The following is an 18,354-nucleotide window of genomic DNA, read 5'->3' on the forward strand; positions in this document are numbered from 1 at the left end:
GGGGTGTGGCTTGTTGTCAGCGTTAACTTGATATATTATCTAAAGCTGGAAATACTGCTGCCTGACGTAATACATATTATAGAGGATAGACAGGTTTTTCTTACCTATCAATCAGTAAGTTCCAAAAGCCATACATTTTTGTTGGCAGGAAGAGATTACCTAATGGATGTTTTTAGATGAGTCAAAATGCAGTTCTTTTCAGCATGTAGCCTGCAGATCACTGCTTCAAAATAACCTGAGAAAAACCTTTAAAGTGCAGTTTCCAGGGACCAGCCCTAGACCTGCTTAATCAGAATCTCCAGGGATGGAGACTAGAGCTATCATATTTAAAATAAAATTACTGAAGGTAAACTAAAGCATTGCTAACATTTAAGATGACTATCTAACTGGAAAGAACTTTTGTGCTGTAATGGTTTTAGTCCCAGCTCCAGCTAACTAGAACTGGGAACTTGGGCCACTCATTTATCTATAGCTTCAGGCCTCTGCTTTCTTGTCCACTAGATCAAGAAGCAGGAGTATATAATCTCTAAATCCCTCCCAGCTCTAATTGTCTTTAGACATTGAAAAAATAGTAAAGAAAAGGAGTATAGGAAAACTATTGAGATGGGAAAAACTCGAATATAGATTTCATAAAAACCATAGAGAGAAAAAGCAAAATAAAAGACAGTTTTACCTACAAAGTGTCTTTTTCATGTTATCTTTGTCATAACCACCAAAACCTTTGAGAAAACCTGAAAATATAGTGAAATTAGCACACACGCGCAAACACACCAGGCTTCATATGTTCTCTTAACTTAAATCATAAATTGACAAAGAATGGCATATATCACAAAAACTGCAAAAATATATCTAAAGTTAAATAATGACAGGCTTCCCTGGTGGCGCAGTGGTTGGGAGTCCGCCTGCCGATGCAGGGGACACGGGTTCGTGCCCTGGTCTGGGAGGATCCCACATGCCACGGAGTGGCTGGGCCCATGAACCATGGTCGCTGAGCCTGCGGGTCTGGAGCCTGTGCTCTGCAACGGGAGAGGCCACAACAGTGAGAGGCCCGTGTACCACAAAAAAAAAAAAAAAAAAAAAAAAAAACTAGAACTGGGAACTTGGGCCACTCATTTATCTATAGCTTCAGGCCTCTGCTTTCTTGTCCACTAGATCAAGAAGCAGGAGTATATAATCTCTAAATCCCTCCCAGCTCTAATTGTCTTTAGACATTGAAAAAATAGTAAAGAAAAGGAGTATAGGAAAACTATTGAGATGGGAAAAACTCGAATATAGATTTCATAAAAACCATAGAGAGAAAAAGCAAAATAAAAGACAGTTTTACCTACAAAGTGTCTTTTTCATGTTATCTTTGTCATAACCACCAAAACCTTTGAGAAAACCTGAAAATATAGTGAAATTAGCACACACGCGCAAACACACCAGGCTTCATATGTTCTCTTAACTTAAATCATAAATTGACAAAGAATGGCATATATCACAAAAACTGCAAAAATATATCTAAAGTTAAATAATGACAGGCTTCCCTGGTGGCGCAGTGGTTGGGAGTCCGCCTGCCGATGCAGGGGACACGGGTTCGTGCCCTGGTCTGGGAGGATCCCACATGCCACGGAGTGGCTGGGCCCATGAACCATGGTCGCTGAGCCTGCGGGTCTGGAGCCTGTGCTCTGCAACGGGAGAGGCCACAACAGTGAGAGGCCCGTGTACCACAAAAAAAAAAAAAAAAGAATAGACGGAAGCAATACCACAAATATTGGGCCTTATGAGAGATTTTTTTTCAATTCAATAAAGGGTAAAACCTGCAAAGGATAAAAGCTAACTTCTGCTAGAGTATTTTACAGAAAAGAACATAAGCTTTTCTTTATTTAATTTATACAAATTGCTGTAAACTTCATTTTTTCCTTTCATTTTGTGTATGTTTACTAAGGAATTCACAAATGTATTTTCTTCTGATATTTTCAACTTTGACCATAATTTATATCTGGGCTTATCTTTCACTGTCAATAGTTGTTGGGCTTACAGTGGTGCTTGGAAATGTGTGAAAAGTAAAAAATGGTGGCATCCAAGATGATAAATAGAAAAGTTCTTAATTAGCTCAGCAGTTCTTCTCACTCACCACTGCTAGATTAATTTTTTTTAATGTATTTTTTTCATGTAACTGCCGTTCAAGAACTAAAAGCCTCATCCTGGCATTTGAGGATTTCATAATCTTGTGTCATTGCATCAACACAACCAAATGTCTCCTTCCTCATCAACTTCATTTTCCCAACCAGCCTGTCCCATCTCTGATGATCAGCTAGTCAGTAATCTTCTCACAGAAGAGGTATGAGCTGAACCTCTGATAGCTTTTATGTGTATCAGTTACTGTTTTATTCAGCTATAAGAGACAGCAACAGCTTAACTGATAAGTGGTTATTTTTTCCCACTCAGGAGGCAGTCAGGAGAAATGAAGATACTGTAATTATTTAAGCAATGGCCTGTCTTTCCCTCATGTTTGAAAAGTGACAGTTGCAGCTTCCCATTATTTCTGAGTTCAGAGTCCAGAGAACAGATGAGGGTTGTACCACCTGTGTCTGGCCCTTTGTATCAGGAGGGAAAAGGTTTTCCCAGAAATCCCCCTCCCCAGATTTCCACTTACATCTCATTAACCAGAATCACACATTATATGGCCATGTCTAGTTGCAAGGGAAGGTTGAAAGTGAAGCACTGGCTTTCCTGCTTTTATAGTGGGAGGCAAAAAAGAAGGGCAAGGGAGATGGATTGGGTAGCCGTTCAACAGCATCACTCGTCTTTTTGCTTTGTTACATTTCATGCAGTCCTATTATACTTGTAATGTACTCTACATGACCGTGGTGTAAACTGTCTCTTCAATTATGTTATATACTTTTCAAGAACAGAGGTTAGTGTTCCCTGTTTATATACCTCAAAGGGATTAGTCTGGGGAATTCCCTGGCTGTCCAATGGTTAGGACTCTGAGCTCTCACTGCCAAAGGCCCGGGTTTGATCCCTGGTCAGGGAACTAGGGTCCCACAAGCTGCCTGGTATGGCCAAAAAAAAAAAGAGGGATTAGTCTGAAGTGAGTGCTTAATAAATGTTTCCTGACATATTTTAATACACACTGTTTTTAGGCAGTGTGGTTTATTGTAAGGAGCTGAGGTTCTAGAATTAAAAAATGGAATTTGAGCCATTAATCTTCTATTTAATAGCTATATCATGGTTACCGACTTGTGGTATAACATCAACATCTCTGAGATTCATTTCCTTATCTGCAAAATGAAGGAAAACAATAAAAGTTACTTTATTAGGTTTGTTTGAGAACATAAACATGAAAATGCATGTGAAGGCCTATTGTAAACAAACACTAGGATGGAAAAAAAATCATTGTTCTTAATATAAAATTTCTAATCTAGAAGAAAAATAGGTTAAGTGACAAGTTTGCAAGAGGCAGTGGAAGTGATTCTCTAATTGTCATGTGACATTTCTTTCAAAACGGTACAGCTAAACCAGGAAAGAGACAGCAATTACAACAATAAGCCATTGCATTCAATTTGAAGGTCTTTCCCGACTGTTTCTACAGTCACTAAGATTAACTTGCCATTTCTTCTGATATTATTGCAGCAGCAAGTGGCAGAAAAAGTTGTGGCACTGTAGGAGAAATGTAGAATCCCAGAAGATATAAGCTGATCAGAAGTCCTGCTCAGTATGAAATAAAGAACACAGGGTATGGCAGATTTACAATCACATATGAACAGTAGCGTTCAGCGATGTATTGGTGCTCTGATTTAAATACTAAATAGAGAATGGAACTCATCTTCTCTCATTGCAGTAGGTGATACTTCTATCCCTATTATAGTTCTTTTACTGGGCTGCACCCAATGGCTGGACTAGATCTGGCATATCAGAGAGTGACTGTTATCCGAGCAAGGACATCCGTGATTCAGGACAACAGAAATAGTGACGTTTTAATTCATCACTCAATCCACAGTGGCTTCCTTCTGAAACCCAGTCTATAATCTTATGAAACTTAATGTGGGCTGTGGTAGGGGCTAGATGCATGGTGGTGCTATCAGTTTAAGAAATTGGGGACTTTCCTGGTGGTCCAGTGGTTGGGAGTCCGCCTTCCGGTGGGGGGGACGTGGGTTCGATCCCTGGTCGGGGAACTAAGATCCCGTATGCCGCAGGGCGGCTGGGCCTGCGGGCTGCAGCTGCTGAGCCTGCGAGCCACAGCCAGAGAGAGGCCCGTGCACAGCAACAAAGAGCCCATGCACCGCAGCTAAGACCTGACGCAGCCAAAAATAATATGAATAAATAAATATTTTTAAAAATTTAAAAGAAATGGAACAAAATGTTATGGCTTATGTTATTCAGATCACCTATATTTTAATACTATACGGAATGCAGTATTTCACCTAAACTAATTAAAGGGTTCCAGGAACTATTTCAGTACTGCTTATTGTGAATGTCTTCTGCAAATTTTATTTCTATCACTTGATTTTCAAGCACAGTAGTAAAAACCGCTAAGTGGTCAAATCAATGTAACAGTCTCATCAAGTTCTTTGGCACTCTGAAAATTCGTCATATGTACATACATATATATGTATATGTGTGTATATGTTTATTTCTATATATTTATATTTATAAATGGTTGGAAAGAAAGGTAACTATCAAGTCATCCTCTAGAAAATGAGTTAAATCTCTGGCACTTCAACTATTGTTTTACATGTTTTGACATATATATCAATGGCTTAATACTACAAAACTTTATTTCTTACTCATGCAGTGTCTGCTTTGAGCCCATGCATCTCTCCACGGGATCTGTCCCTCAGAGCAACTGGAATGTCCAGTGCATTCCAGACTGCTTTGATCTTACGACATACTGTTTTCAACATGGGCTTCCATAATCTTTATGGCAGGGGAAGAGTAGCGCTAGGGGGTTGAGTATAGGAAATTTAATGTGTGAACCCAGATTTGACCCATGGCCAAACTAAGTCAAGGCTATTTCCAGCTTCAGGAGGGTAGGAAAGCACCATTATCTGAAGATAACTGGATGTTTGTGAAGTGTCGTAATGCCTATAATAGGAACATAAATGTCTGTCCTTAGTGATTGAGATGTGTGACATTATTTGATAAATCTCTCATCCACTGATGGCAGTTTTTAAAAATGTATCTATTATTTCTCACTTGGGATTCATTAGTTTGCCATGGAGTCCAGATGCATTCACGTTGGATGTGGAACATGAATGTTATTTCCTCTTATATCACCAATTGAAATCTGACAGTCATTTCCAAGTGATGCATAAATTATCTGACCTTAGATGTGAATAACAATGGAATCTATTCTATAGGAATTGATATAAACAGGTAAAACTAAACAGTAGTTGATAAGTGAACCATATTAAGGTATATTTTTTTACCATGTGAAGTTGTGGTTTTTTTTGTTTTTTTTTTAATTTTGTGAGGGGGTTGAGGAAGCTTTCAAACTTTGGAAACTTGGAATATATGAAATTAGCTAAAGTATTTGCATTTCTAGATAGCTTGTTTCTAAGATGTTAAAGCATTTCTCTTCATCAGTAAATCAATGTATTTTTAATGATGCAACATTTAAAATATCTGGATGTATATGGTGGAAAGGCATGTAAGGGCTTACAGATCAAAGTTGTAATCCTAGCTTGTATTACTGAGTATAGGCTAAATGTTATAGCAAAAAAAGACCCCAAATGTTAGTGACAACACAACAGAAGTACATGTCTTGATTGTGTAAACTCCACTTGGCAGTGGATAAGGTGGGAGTCTCTTCCATGTAGTCACTGAATGCATTTAGCAGTGTCTCCCCACTCAGAAACACTGCCACTTCAACACAGAACTTTCAGGAAAACCAAACTTTTCAAGTTGTCACTATCCAGTAGAAAGAGGAAAAAAAGAGTATCGTGTGGAAAAGTTTGATGAGCTAAGTCTGCAAGTAACCCATGATATATTTATCTAGAACTTGGAGAAATTGCCACTTACATCTTCAAGGAAGGCTGGAAAACGTAGTCCAGCCGTGTGCCCCAGAGGAAGAGCAAATGCATGTTGGTGAACACAGAGCAATTGCTACCACATAGTTCTACCATTTACTCCCCATGTGGCGTGGAATACATTGTTTACACTCTCAGATCCAGGTGTCTAGTCCATAAAAAAATAAAGCATAATACTTGCCCTGTTGGATTATGTAAGGATGAAAGAATGATACATTTAAAGACCAAATACAGTGTCTGGCACAAAGTTGGCAATCTGAAACAATAGCTATCATTTAGTACTCTATGAGGAAAAAGAATACACATGTGTATTTATTATCTTCAGTGATTTGATGATCTAGTTAAGGAGAAGCACATTATAAGATGGCAAGATACAGGTGGGTACATTTGATGGCTGCCAAAATATTTCACAGCAGATAAAGATCACTGTTAACTAGGATTCAAATAAGGAGAGATTTATAGAAAAGTTAAGATCTGAGTTTGCCCTGATGGAAAGTAAGATGCATATGGAGAATTGAGATATTTTGTATCTGATACAGATTTTTAAGAGGGAATATATAGTTTGTCTCTTTGTACTGGAATCTGTTTGCCCTACCATGAGAGTTTTGGAACACATTATGGTAGTAGGGTATGGGGAACAGCAAATTAAGTAAGCATACTGAATTAACTGAGGTCAGTGGAAATGTTTGAAAGCATTTCAAGTTGTGGCCAGGCTGTGATAAAACAATTGTTTGTGATTTCCTTCCTTTCCAACCCCTTTTGAAACTTCTGGGAATTGGGGTAATGAAGGAGGGACTAGACCTTTGAAGGAGTCTATAAATTTTCAAGCTTTTTGAAATACTAGAAAGCAATTTTTGCCAGAATGAGGTTATACCACAGTAACAAACACCAAAGTCTTAGTAGATTAACACAACAAAGACAGTACGTCTGATCTGAATGAGCAGGAACATTGCTCCAGGTACTTACTCACAGATTCATGCTGAAAGAGGCTCTAGGACCTCGTGATGCTGCCAGCTCAACACAGGAACTTCATGGCCTCTGTGCCAGGGAAAGAGATGACCACTTTGAATTGGAAGTGGCATCCATCATCTCTGCTCAGGGCCCACTGGTCAGAACTTGTAACTTGGCCCCTACCTGAAAAGGTGAGGATGCCCAGGATACCACAAGGGCGCCAAGTAAAATGAACACATCGAGTCTCTACAACAGCTGGGTACCACTTAAAGACTGGAGCTCCAATATCTAATTAGGCAAAGCAGGGAGGTAATGAACAGTCTTTAAGTATACAGCTTTATTCTTTGGTAATAAAAATCTTTACTGCCTTTTCAGCCAGTGGTTTGTTAGCTCAAATCTGAATCAGACAAATCTTTAGGGCAAGGAGATGTTCCCTTCAAAGTCTTCTCTGAAGCAAGTCGCTCACATCTCATCTTCCTTAGGTTTCTTTTTTTTTTTTTTTTTTACTTTTTTGATTTTAATGAAATAGGTTACACATATCCCATGTTTTGCCTTGCATCACAGAAAATACAAAGAGTATGAAAATACCCTTCTTTTTCCTTAAGTTTATAATGTTATAGCTGAGAGAGTACTTGCACACTCAAATAACTGGATATCAACTCAGTGTGAAATAATATGCAAAAATTATGCAAAAAGCATTGGAAACAAACAAAAAGATTAGCTATCTGGGTATCAGAGAAATGAAGGGGGGTTTTCAGGAGGAGATATAAGTTAAGTCGGGCCTTGAAATTGGATGAACAGTGGGAAAGACTGATGATATTTTAGAATGAGGCAAGCAATGTGTCTTGTGGAATAAATATAGGAATAATTGTGACATGCTCCATTAAGGAGCCTGTTTGGAGCTTCCAGGCCCTATTTTCAAGGATATTTTTTCCTATATTTCAGGGAGAACCTCTTTATAGAAAAGTGGCTTTTCTGATACCAAATCTCTTGACCAGTCCCGTCTTCTATTCCTGCCTATCCCCTCATTGCCTCTAAACTTCTTGGTCTGTATCATACTGCTTACCATTCTCTTCACTAAATCAGGAGTCCTGCTTTCTAATTGTCTGCTATAAGCAGTAGGAGCTCCATTTCACAAATATTAATGAGCATCTTGTATGTGCAAAGCACAGGGATTTGGGAATAAATGCAAAATAGACCTCTTTTTGCATTTCACAGTCAGATTGGAACCTATGTATATAAACAAAATATTTCTGTTGAGAGATCAAGGCAGAGAGGGAGATGAGATCACAGAGGACTTGGCCTTTCCAATGAGAACAGAGAGGCTTCCTGGAGAGAATGATCCCTAAATTGAATACTAAAGGAAGAATTAGGCAGAGGAAACTATGTGAGTGGAGACGTAAGGTATGAAAGAGATCATTAGAGGTTAACCCATCAGCAGCTGGTATTGCTAGTGGGTAAATAAAATGTGGGTAGAAGTATTCAGGAACCTGTCATTGGAAGTTATCACAAGTGAAGGAATTTGGAATTTATAGGGATGAATGATGCAGTCCCTGATGTTTCTAGAAAGCAACTACTTGTATCCTTAAACTCTACACTCATGAACCATCATAGGTAAGCATAAATTCTTGAATTTGCCTGAGGAAGAGGCAATTTCTAAAACCTGCAGAGTCAGATATGTGAAAATCAAACTCTGCTTTGTGTCGCCATCTGCCTTGAAATGCATCTACAATTCACGCTACCTTATTACATCAGATCCTATCACCACACAATTGTCCTTATATTCTCTGAACATGAATTCCTGAGAGTCTAGCAAAGCCCACGGATTCCAGCAAGTGTTTGAAGCATGCATCTCAGACCAGGAGTCAATGCAGCATATTTCAATAAAATATGAATCCAGGCGTGTACTCATTGAGACATACTACTTGCAAATGTAAATAAGTATAAAGGCATGTTTTTCTATCTCTGGACAGAAAGGAATATTTGATTCATGTGTTTAATATGCTTCGCCTCTTTTGCTGGGGTACAAGTTCAGGCAACGCAATTCATCGTACGGGAGAATTTCAGAAACAAGTTTCTTAGAAGTAGGAACTACAGATCAGAAGGTGAAAGGCAAAGAAACTGAATAGTATTTATCCGAGGGGGAAATGTAACTCTATTAATAATTCTATGTGTATTTATGGGTTTGGAGGAATGTCAGACTGAGACTGGATTAGAGGCCTTGACCTTATTTCAGTGTAGCATCTGATTTTCTGGGTGGCTGTAGCAAACAATTCTCTCCATTTATAATTAACATTGGTTAAGCATCCCCAGGTTTGGATACAGTGTTGAATTGGGACGGGGCCAGGTGGCTCCATTCGATGAAGCCTGGTATTAACAGGACCACAGTTCTTTGCTTGGTGCTCACAAGGACCAACTTTCACTGATACTATATTCTAGTTTTTTGGGCATCTAAGTTATACACGTTCCTCTCTACTGTTCCCCCTGAAACAACTTTGCTCTAGAATTTCCAATATATCATTTGCCATAGAGTTCTGATTACTTCTAACATATGGAAGGGGACCTGAAAAAAACCTTTGTCAAATTGTATGTTCTGAATTTTGGTTTGGAAAAAAAGGATAAACATGCTAGAGGATGTGGGTAAATGAACTGATATCTGTTACAAGAATGAGATTCATAACACAAGAGTCAGGTCCATGGTATGCTAATAGTATCATCATTGTATAAAGTAAAAGTAACAGTCTTGTTGTCCAGGTTTTACAGGAATTTTTACATTAAGAAAGCAAAATAGGTAAGTGTACTGTTCCTTAAAAGAAGTATTCACAGTGTTTATTTTCTTTACTCTTAAATACTGTGTGTTTTCTGTGGGGAAACTTAGTATGTATTGAGTAAGACTGGTCATAGAACTGTAGGTCTGAAAGGTATTGAGATATTGAGTTCAAATTCTTTATTTTACTCAAAAGAACTAGATACCAAGCCTACTGAATCCAAAGATAGAAATGCTTCTTCCATGGAAAAATAAGCAGTGGAACAATCACAGTAGCTCATGAAATTAGCAGGGACCTTTCTGCACTAGAAATTGACAACCTTTTGCTTAAAGGGCCAGATAGTAAATATTTTAGGCTTTGTGGGCCATGCAGTCTTGGTGACAGCTACTCAACAGTGTCACTGTAGCATGAAAGTAGCCAGAGACTACACAAAGGAATAGATGTGGCTGTGTTTCAATAAAATCTTTATTTTTGAGCCCTCAAATTTAGATTTCATATAGTTCTTAGATTTCATATAGTTACAGAACCTTCTTTTGAGATTGTTCCAACCTTTTAAAAATGCAAAGACCATTCTTAGCTCATGGGCTGCACAGAAACAGGCGGTGGGCTAGATTTTGCCTACAGGCTGTAATTTGCTGACCTAAATTTACACTGTCCAATAGTTGGCTTTCTTCCTTATGTTCATTTGGTCTGGTTTTAGAATTGTCCCCCTTTGACAGTGATTTTAGGAATGTTTATTGCTAAAGTGATTAGAATATATATCAGTAAAATGTTGTAGGTGTGTTTTTTTGGGAAGTATTTTCATGCATTTATTAAATAAAGTTGCTTTTCATTAAACATTTAAAAACCTGTTAATATTTTTGTGTCCCTTGCTTGCCCCTTAACAAACAATTACACCCTAGATTAAACATACCTATAACAGGTAGGTATGTTTAATCTAGGGTGTAATTGTTTGTTTTAATCCCCACTTTTATTTATTTGACTCATAAATGTCCAATGACTCCCTCTGGACAGCCACATCTAGTATCAGCCACTGTAAACTTTTGCTAGTTTCAGCTCATAGCATGCCTCTCCTAGGCATGTGCCTTTCCTCTGGCAGCTGGAACACGGTTCCCTCCCTGTCATCTTTCCCTGAATAATTCCTAGAAGGTCTTCAAGACCATATTCAGTTCTCACACCTCTTTGATATCTTGATAGCCATTCCCTAGCATACTGATAGGTACAACATATAGTTAAAGACCTAATTACTTTAGTGGTTGGGAGTCCACCTGCCGATGCAGGGAACACGGGTTCGTGCCCCGGTCCGGGAGGATCCCACATGCCGCGGAGTGGCTGGGCCCGTGAGCCATGGCCACTGAGCCTGCACGTCCGGAGCCTGTGCTCTGCAATGGGAGAGGCCACAACAGTGAGAGGACCGCGGACAGCAAAAAAAAAAAAAAGACCTAATTACTTATAGACTGTCACATATACTTCTCAGTTCTCCAAGGCAGGTTGATCCCTTAAGTAATATGTTGGTTAATTCTTCAGTCACCCCTTGATACAAAGCATGTGTCTGAGCATACACAGGCGAGTAATATATCCCAACTGGCTGAAAGCTAGAGGTTGCCCTTTTCCAAAACTTTCAAATAAACCCTCTTATTTGGGTCTTAAATTGGATGTCTTCGGTTAGCTTTTTTGAATAATTATGGAGAATAGTAGCATGGTATAGTGAAAAGATGATAAACGTTTCAGTTCTTCAAACCTAGATTAGAATTCTAGTTCCGACACTTACTGTGTGACTTTAGGACAGTTAAGTAAAATCTTTAAACCTCAATTTCTCATCTGTAAAATAGAGATAGTGATTCCTACTGTGGAAATCTATAGAATAATTAAAGCTAAATTATATGACATACTGTGTGGGATATAACAGCCACTCAAACAAGGTAGCCAGTATTAGCTTCTTTTACTATGTTGTGTGACAGTGTGGATATATGAAGAGTGTAAATGATCATATATCTGATTTGGAGGGAAAAAAACTTCAGAGTTAAGTAGCTAGTATGTTAGTAGAAGAGAAAACAGAAATAGGAAGATTTGGAATGTTTTTAAATACCTATATGCTTTTTCCCTCTAAAATTTTATTCTTATTTGGGGCTTTCAGCCATACTTCTGCAGGCTGATGACTCTTGAATTTCTGTGATTACTCAGACTTTCATTCCAGACTGATATATCCACATACTTATTCAGTTCTCTTCAGATATCTCAGAATTAATCTGGTAAGATTTGCACTTATCCTCACTCTAAACCCGTTCCTGTTCTAGTGTCTTTCCCCAGGTCAGATGGTGCCAGCATCTGTGAACATCAACAGGTGTTCAGCTGTACAGTCCCAAAACCTGGGGATTGTCCTGGCTTCCTCCATCTTCTTCATCTCCCCTCCTGGGAAATACCCAATTATTTGTGAATTTCCAGTCATTTTATCTCCTATTTCTCACTGTCATTTGTTGTCAGCACCTATTTCAACTCTTGCCTACTCCACAATTCACTGTCCCCACTGTGGACAGAGTGGCTTTAATATTAAAAAAAAAAAAAACCTTAATAAATGTCTGGGCATGTCATTCTCTGCTTAAAACCCTTCACTAATGTGTAATGGCTTTTAGGGTGAAGGCTGAGTTCTTCAACTTGGCTTCAGAGTCTCTGCATGATTGGGCCCCCGCTCTCTCCCTTACCTTCCTCTTCTCGTGTTGTGCTTTCCCTTTTGCTCTTTGATTTTAGACACACTGGTCTTATTTTATTTCTTGCATGAACCACACTTACCCTGGTTCTAGAGCCATGGCAATTATATTACTTTTGTATTGCATGCCCAGCACTTCCTTAAGTGGGTTTGATCTTGGGAATATTTCTTTCCTTTAGAAAATACACCTCCTAAGTGTATGTCATCACCTTAAACATTTTGCCTCAGGCAGTCTCTTGCAAAGCACCCAGCTGCGGTGGTTAATGAGCCAATGACTAACCACTTCTGTTGATGAGAAATTAAAAATCATTCTACATATAGAATAGTATATGGTTTTGCGTGTTTCCTATCAAATTCTTTATTTTTGTCCTTTATTCTGTTGGTATCCCTGTGTATACAAAGAGTAGGAAGCAAGTGGGTTCATATCTGTCAAGCATGTTGAGTGGTAAGAAGCTGTTCTTTCCTCTCTACTTCCAGCCTTACACACAAGGTGGATTCAGTGTTGGCCATAAGATCTCTAGGGAGCCTGCCCTGGAAGATGTAGTAGGAGTGCTTCTTTCAATTTTTTTTTTTTTGAAATTATCTTTATACAATGTATCTCTTGGGATAATCCCCACTAAATTATGATATATATGAGGGAAATGGTTTTTTTATGGTTAGGAAATTATTTTCTTTAAAAACATGATGACATGTGTCAGGTATCCTCATAGAGTTGGTGCCTAATAGGCACCAAACTAGGAACCCAGTAGCCTGCAAGCTGGTATTACACTTTTCCGCTTAGATCACTTGAACCCCTCATTCCTTCTTCTCTATGCCCCTAAAGAACTACAGATTTCTTTAATTAAATCGCTGAACTATATGGTAACATCCAGGTGGAGGATAGACTTGAGTATCAGCTAAGAGCAAACTGAAAGACACACATTGGCTCCTTCACTGGTGACTTTATATCCAACCCCGGGAAGCCGGCTTCATCTTCACGTTGCTTCCAGAGCACATGGGATCATCATCCTAATTAGCACAGAAATCTTGGAAAGTGCGTTGGTGTTTGTGCCAGGAGGTTAAGCTCAGAGCAGATGGATTCCATACTGTTCCAGAATAGATTATCCAGTACCCACACTTTCCAAATTGGTTTCCCTGGCTTCTCTGCCAGCCTTTTGCAATCAGATTGTAACCTGATTGCAACCCTTGCTCTTATTACTGACTGCCAGAGTTCCCGTTTGTGAAATAAATTCCCTATATGTTTAAGAAATATTACTTACTTTTATTATTAAAAATAAAATAATGACTCTCAATTGGTCAGGAGGACAAACTGCTAGAAGATTATAGATCTCTTTGGAAGGTGACCTAATCATTGCATGGCCTTCAATCAGGACTCTGGGTATACCTTCCAAAACAGAGGTGTGTCATTCTCCAAAGATCTCTGAAGAAGAAGCTTGCATGATATCCATCAGCATCCTGCTATGCTGAGAGTTAAGAAAGGGACACCTAGTAACCCAGTCTTTTCAGTTGCACGTAAAAATAGTGACAAGTGACTTCTGACAACATTGACAGCTACACCAGCGATTTGTCTAAGGTATGCATTTTGACATTTCCCTTGAGGATAATACCTCTGCATTCCATACCTTGCCTTTCTTACAGAACCTGAAGTTGTGTCTCACTTTTTTTTTCTTTAAATGTATCAGTATAAAAAATCAAAAAGGAAAATTGGCAAGCATTTTACCTGTCAATGATGAAAACAAGACCAGAAATATAGTCCCATGGTAAATAAAACTCGTGAATATAAAGCATGTTATATCTGAAAAGTCTGAAATTTCAACAGCATGATGGCCTAAGTGTCTCTGTATTGTATCCTCAGCTGAGGGTATCAGGGGAACTTAAGAGTTTGAGAAAACAGTAGCATAAAAATGAACATCAGAGAATGTCATCCATAGTGGCAACTAAGAGAATGCTATCTGTAGGCGAAAAGCTCCCCCTCCCTTTTTTTGCTCCATCTCTAACTCAGCACTGAATTAAAAAGAAAGAAAGGAAAATCTTTTTTTTTTTTTCCCTTTTCAGCAGAAAATGTCATGGAAATGTCAGAGTTCTTTCTATGTGATCACATCCCTGTTAAAAGTTAATAGCTGCAAATCATTGAAACACTAACTATATTGGAAAACATCAATTCCTAGTGAAAGTATCATTTCCAAGAGATGTGAGCTGGCTCTGAAGCTTTGAAAAGGTGCTTCTGAATGAAGTGTAAACTGGAACCACTGAAATTCTATGAAGGATCCTTAGGCTCCAATGGATTTATGTTACTTACTGACAGATTTATGTAACACTCTCTTTCTGTCCTGCCCTCAGGTCACATCCTTTGAGGCCTCCATTCATTCTTAAGCTTTTCTGCCATTTAAACACACTTGTAATTCTCTTTTCAGGATTCAAAGTGGTGGGAATGTTCCCTTTTGAAAATGACATTCACAAATAGCACATGGAAGGAATGGGGAACTTTGAGAAGATGTTTATCTGTTCCCTGGCTTCAGGCAGAACTGATTTCAAACCAGTATCTATCAGGCTTTAAATATCCCTGTGGCAGTATCTTGTTTTGGGGTTTTTTTGGGGTTTTTTTGTGTTGCTGTTTTTTTTTTTTTTTGTACAACCCAGCATCATAGTAAGTTTTTTTATCAGAAAGTCTCTATTCACTAATGATCCCTAACTGCGGTACATGTCAATTTTCTATATGTAACAGGATAGTGAATGGGTTTAGTGAATGGGGTTTTTTTTTTTAATTATGGCAGGCAGACCCGGACAGAGGTGAGTTCCTCTAAATTCTTAAAGAGACTCTGCCAGGAGCCTGTAAATATTACTGAAAGATAGCAAAAGTGGTCAGAGCAGGAGGTGGGAATGAGGCAGGGGAAAAACTTAGATTAGAAGATCCCATTATTTTAACTTAAAAAAATTATATACATATATCTCTTATGTATTATATACATATCTATTCTATGTATATAGTATGTATGTAAAATTATATATATATGAAATATATATATCATATAATTTTCAAAACTAAGAAACTAACATTGGTGCCTTACTAATAACAAAATTCCAGACTTTATTCAGATTTCACCAGTTTTTCCTCTTTGTGTTTAGAATTCAAGCTGTGGTAACACATTTCCGTTAGTTGTCCTATCTTCCAGTCTCTACTGGTCGATGACAGTTTCTCATTCTTTCCTTGTTTTTTATGACTTTGAGGGTTCAGGCTGGGTATAAGAGCTCAGTTTAATTTATACTGGACTGTCATATTTTAATACCTGGAAATGAATCAGAGTTGCTTACCTAAATGAGATTGTTTTTATAATTGAAAGTGACCAGGAAGCCATGGATGGTAGAGGTGTTATCAAGGAGAGATTGAGAGAGATGTGACAGAGGAGGTTAGAGGGCAGAGTTTGGAGAACAATAAAGGCTCTCTTAGGTGTCACTTCATTGGGTTTGGCCCATTTGGTAAACCAATGACTTTTGCATCAGGGAGGGAAGAAGAAATGATAGCCATCCCAAGTACCCCCAAACAAGCATTCCGTATCTATTAGAGCCAGATACTATGGAACATTCAGGAAGCAGCACATCCCTCAAGTTTATAATCTAGTAGAGGATATAAAACACATATTCATCTAATTCAAAATACAAACAGGTAAATGCTGGGGCGATGAGGAAAAAAAGGTGTGATTTGCCTTTGAAAGGGAGGCAAGTATTTGGGAAGTTAAAGATGATGAAAAAGTACTCTAGATGGCGCTTGCTTGGTGGTGGGGATGTTGGGAGGTGGGGTATGATTCCAAGCTTGGGAGCAAGAGAACACTCAGCTTACTTTTTGAGGTGGGAAGGGTGCTGCAGAATTAGATGCATAGAGGTGATTTGTAAGAGAGACCAGAAAAGTAAATTGATCAGAGATTAAATTAAAGGCCCTAAATACCAAGCTGGACTAATGACTTTTTCTATAGGCAGTGGGTTGGGATGAACAGAATTAGACTAGTTGGGTGTCATGGTCTGAGTTATGCCTTTAGGAAGGTGAGTCTGGCAGGAGGGTGTAGTATGGCTTCGAGAAAAGCCAAGAGACAGAGAGGAGACATTAAGAGGTACCAAAAAACAAACAAAAAAATAAAATGGAGAAGGGTGAATTCAAGGACACTCATGCTTAATAATTCTCATTTTCTCATTAATTGAGGAGATGACATCTATAGAAATTGGGAGTGGGCAAGACTGAATGTTTGAATAAGATGGTACATGCTTAGAACAATGGCTGTGAGGAATGGCTCAGGAGGCTTAGTGAATCAGAGGTTAAACATAAACACTTCCCAACCACATTGGGAATCCATTTGAGGGAAAGACAAATGACATTTTAAGAGACTCAATCAGAGTAGTTTTTGACTCTCAACTGTCTTTCGAGTTTCTGATTTCTGAGGTGAACTCACTGTCCCTTATATATTTTGGAGACCACTTTTTATAACCTCCTCTTCCCCTGATCCAGTTTGGAAGTTGGGGGAGGGAGTAGGTTGCTTATTATTTTTTCTTGTCTTTGCTTTCTAAACATGTTCTGATTTAAAAAAGAAAAAAAAATTACACTGAGAAATATGAGTCATCTTTTTTTCCTAAAAAGTAAAACTGAAAAAAATAACAGACATAAGTAATGCTACAGTTTGTCAGTGAAGCATGAAGGGAAGCTTATTTTACTTACTATTTGAGGCAGTTTCCGATCCTAGGATTTAATGGACTTGGTTTTGGAAAGCTGACTGCCAGATCAAGCAACTTCTCATTCATTTCATCAGTTTATATGTAGCCTAGGGCCTGGCTCAGAGGTATGACAAAATACCTAATATGAGCAATTTAATTTTATGACAGTATATCCACACAGATTATTGGGTAAGGAATTATAAGAACATCATTTCAATATCTATATTAAATATAAACTGGCACAAATATTTTACACTAGAGATCCCTGCTATACATTAAAGTAGCAGGCTTACTATTACTAGGCATTTGTAAGCAAATATCACTGACCTAATTCCTATTAGAAGAAAATTCCCCATCACTGCTACCATTATCCCATTGCAGAGCACAGGTTCCGGACGCACAGGCTCAGCGGCCATGGCCCACGGGCCCAGCCGCTCCGCGACATGCGTGACCCTCCCAGACCGGGGCACGAACCCACGTCCCCTGCATCGGCAGGCAGACCCTCAACCACTGCGCCACCAGGGAAGCCCCCGCTACCATTCTTTAGAATAGAAAAAAAAATTATTCATAGAATCATAGAAACTGCAAAGGAAGAAACTTTACAAACCACCAAGTCCAACCTCGTGGCAAATAAACCATTTTTTTAAAATCATGGTCACAGCCTTCATGATTATGCATGAAGTGATGCAGAATGAACTATTTGTTTTGTATAACCCCTTCCCTTGTTGACGGCTCTAATCTATAGCAACATCTTTGTTATATTTAACCAAAAATTACCCCTCTCTGAATTTAACTCATTGGTCCCAAGCCCTTGTTCAGATATGTAAAAATAAATTAAATAATCATCTAATCTCCTTATCAAATATTATAAAAGCTTTTATTCACTTACTGGGTCATCTTCGCAGATGAAACACCACCATTTCCTTCGGCCATTTTTCAAACAATATAGCTTTCTTGTTCTCACTATCCTGGTCATCTTTTTTGGAACAATCTTTAATCTCTCAGGTTCCAAATGAGGCTCAGTGCTCAGTAATGGCATAATTCTCCAGCTGTGTTCTTACATCTTTTATTCTCTAGGTTTTATTCATACCAGCTATTGCTTTAGCTTCTTTTCAGAAGGCCCTTTAGACTTTTAATTCAGACAGAACTTTTGGTCAGCAAATTCCCTAGATAGCTTTTACCTCAACTACTATCACGACAAGATTCTCTTGGT

This window comes from Neophocaena asiaeorientalis, unplaced genomic scaffold, assembly GCF_003031525.2.
Source record: "Neophocaena asiaeorientalis asiaeorientalis breed wild unplaced genomic scaffold, Neophocaena_asiaeorientalis_V1.1 scaffold133, whole genome shotgun sequence".
NCBI classification, from domain to species: Eukaryota; Metazoa; Chordata; class Mammalia; order Artiodactyla; family Phocoenidae; genus Neophocaena; species Neophocaena asiaeorientalis.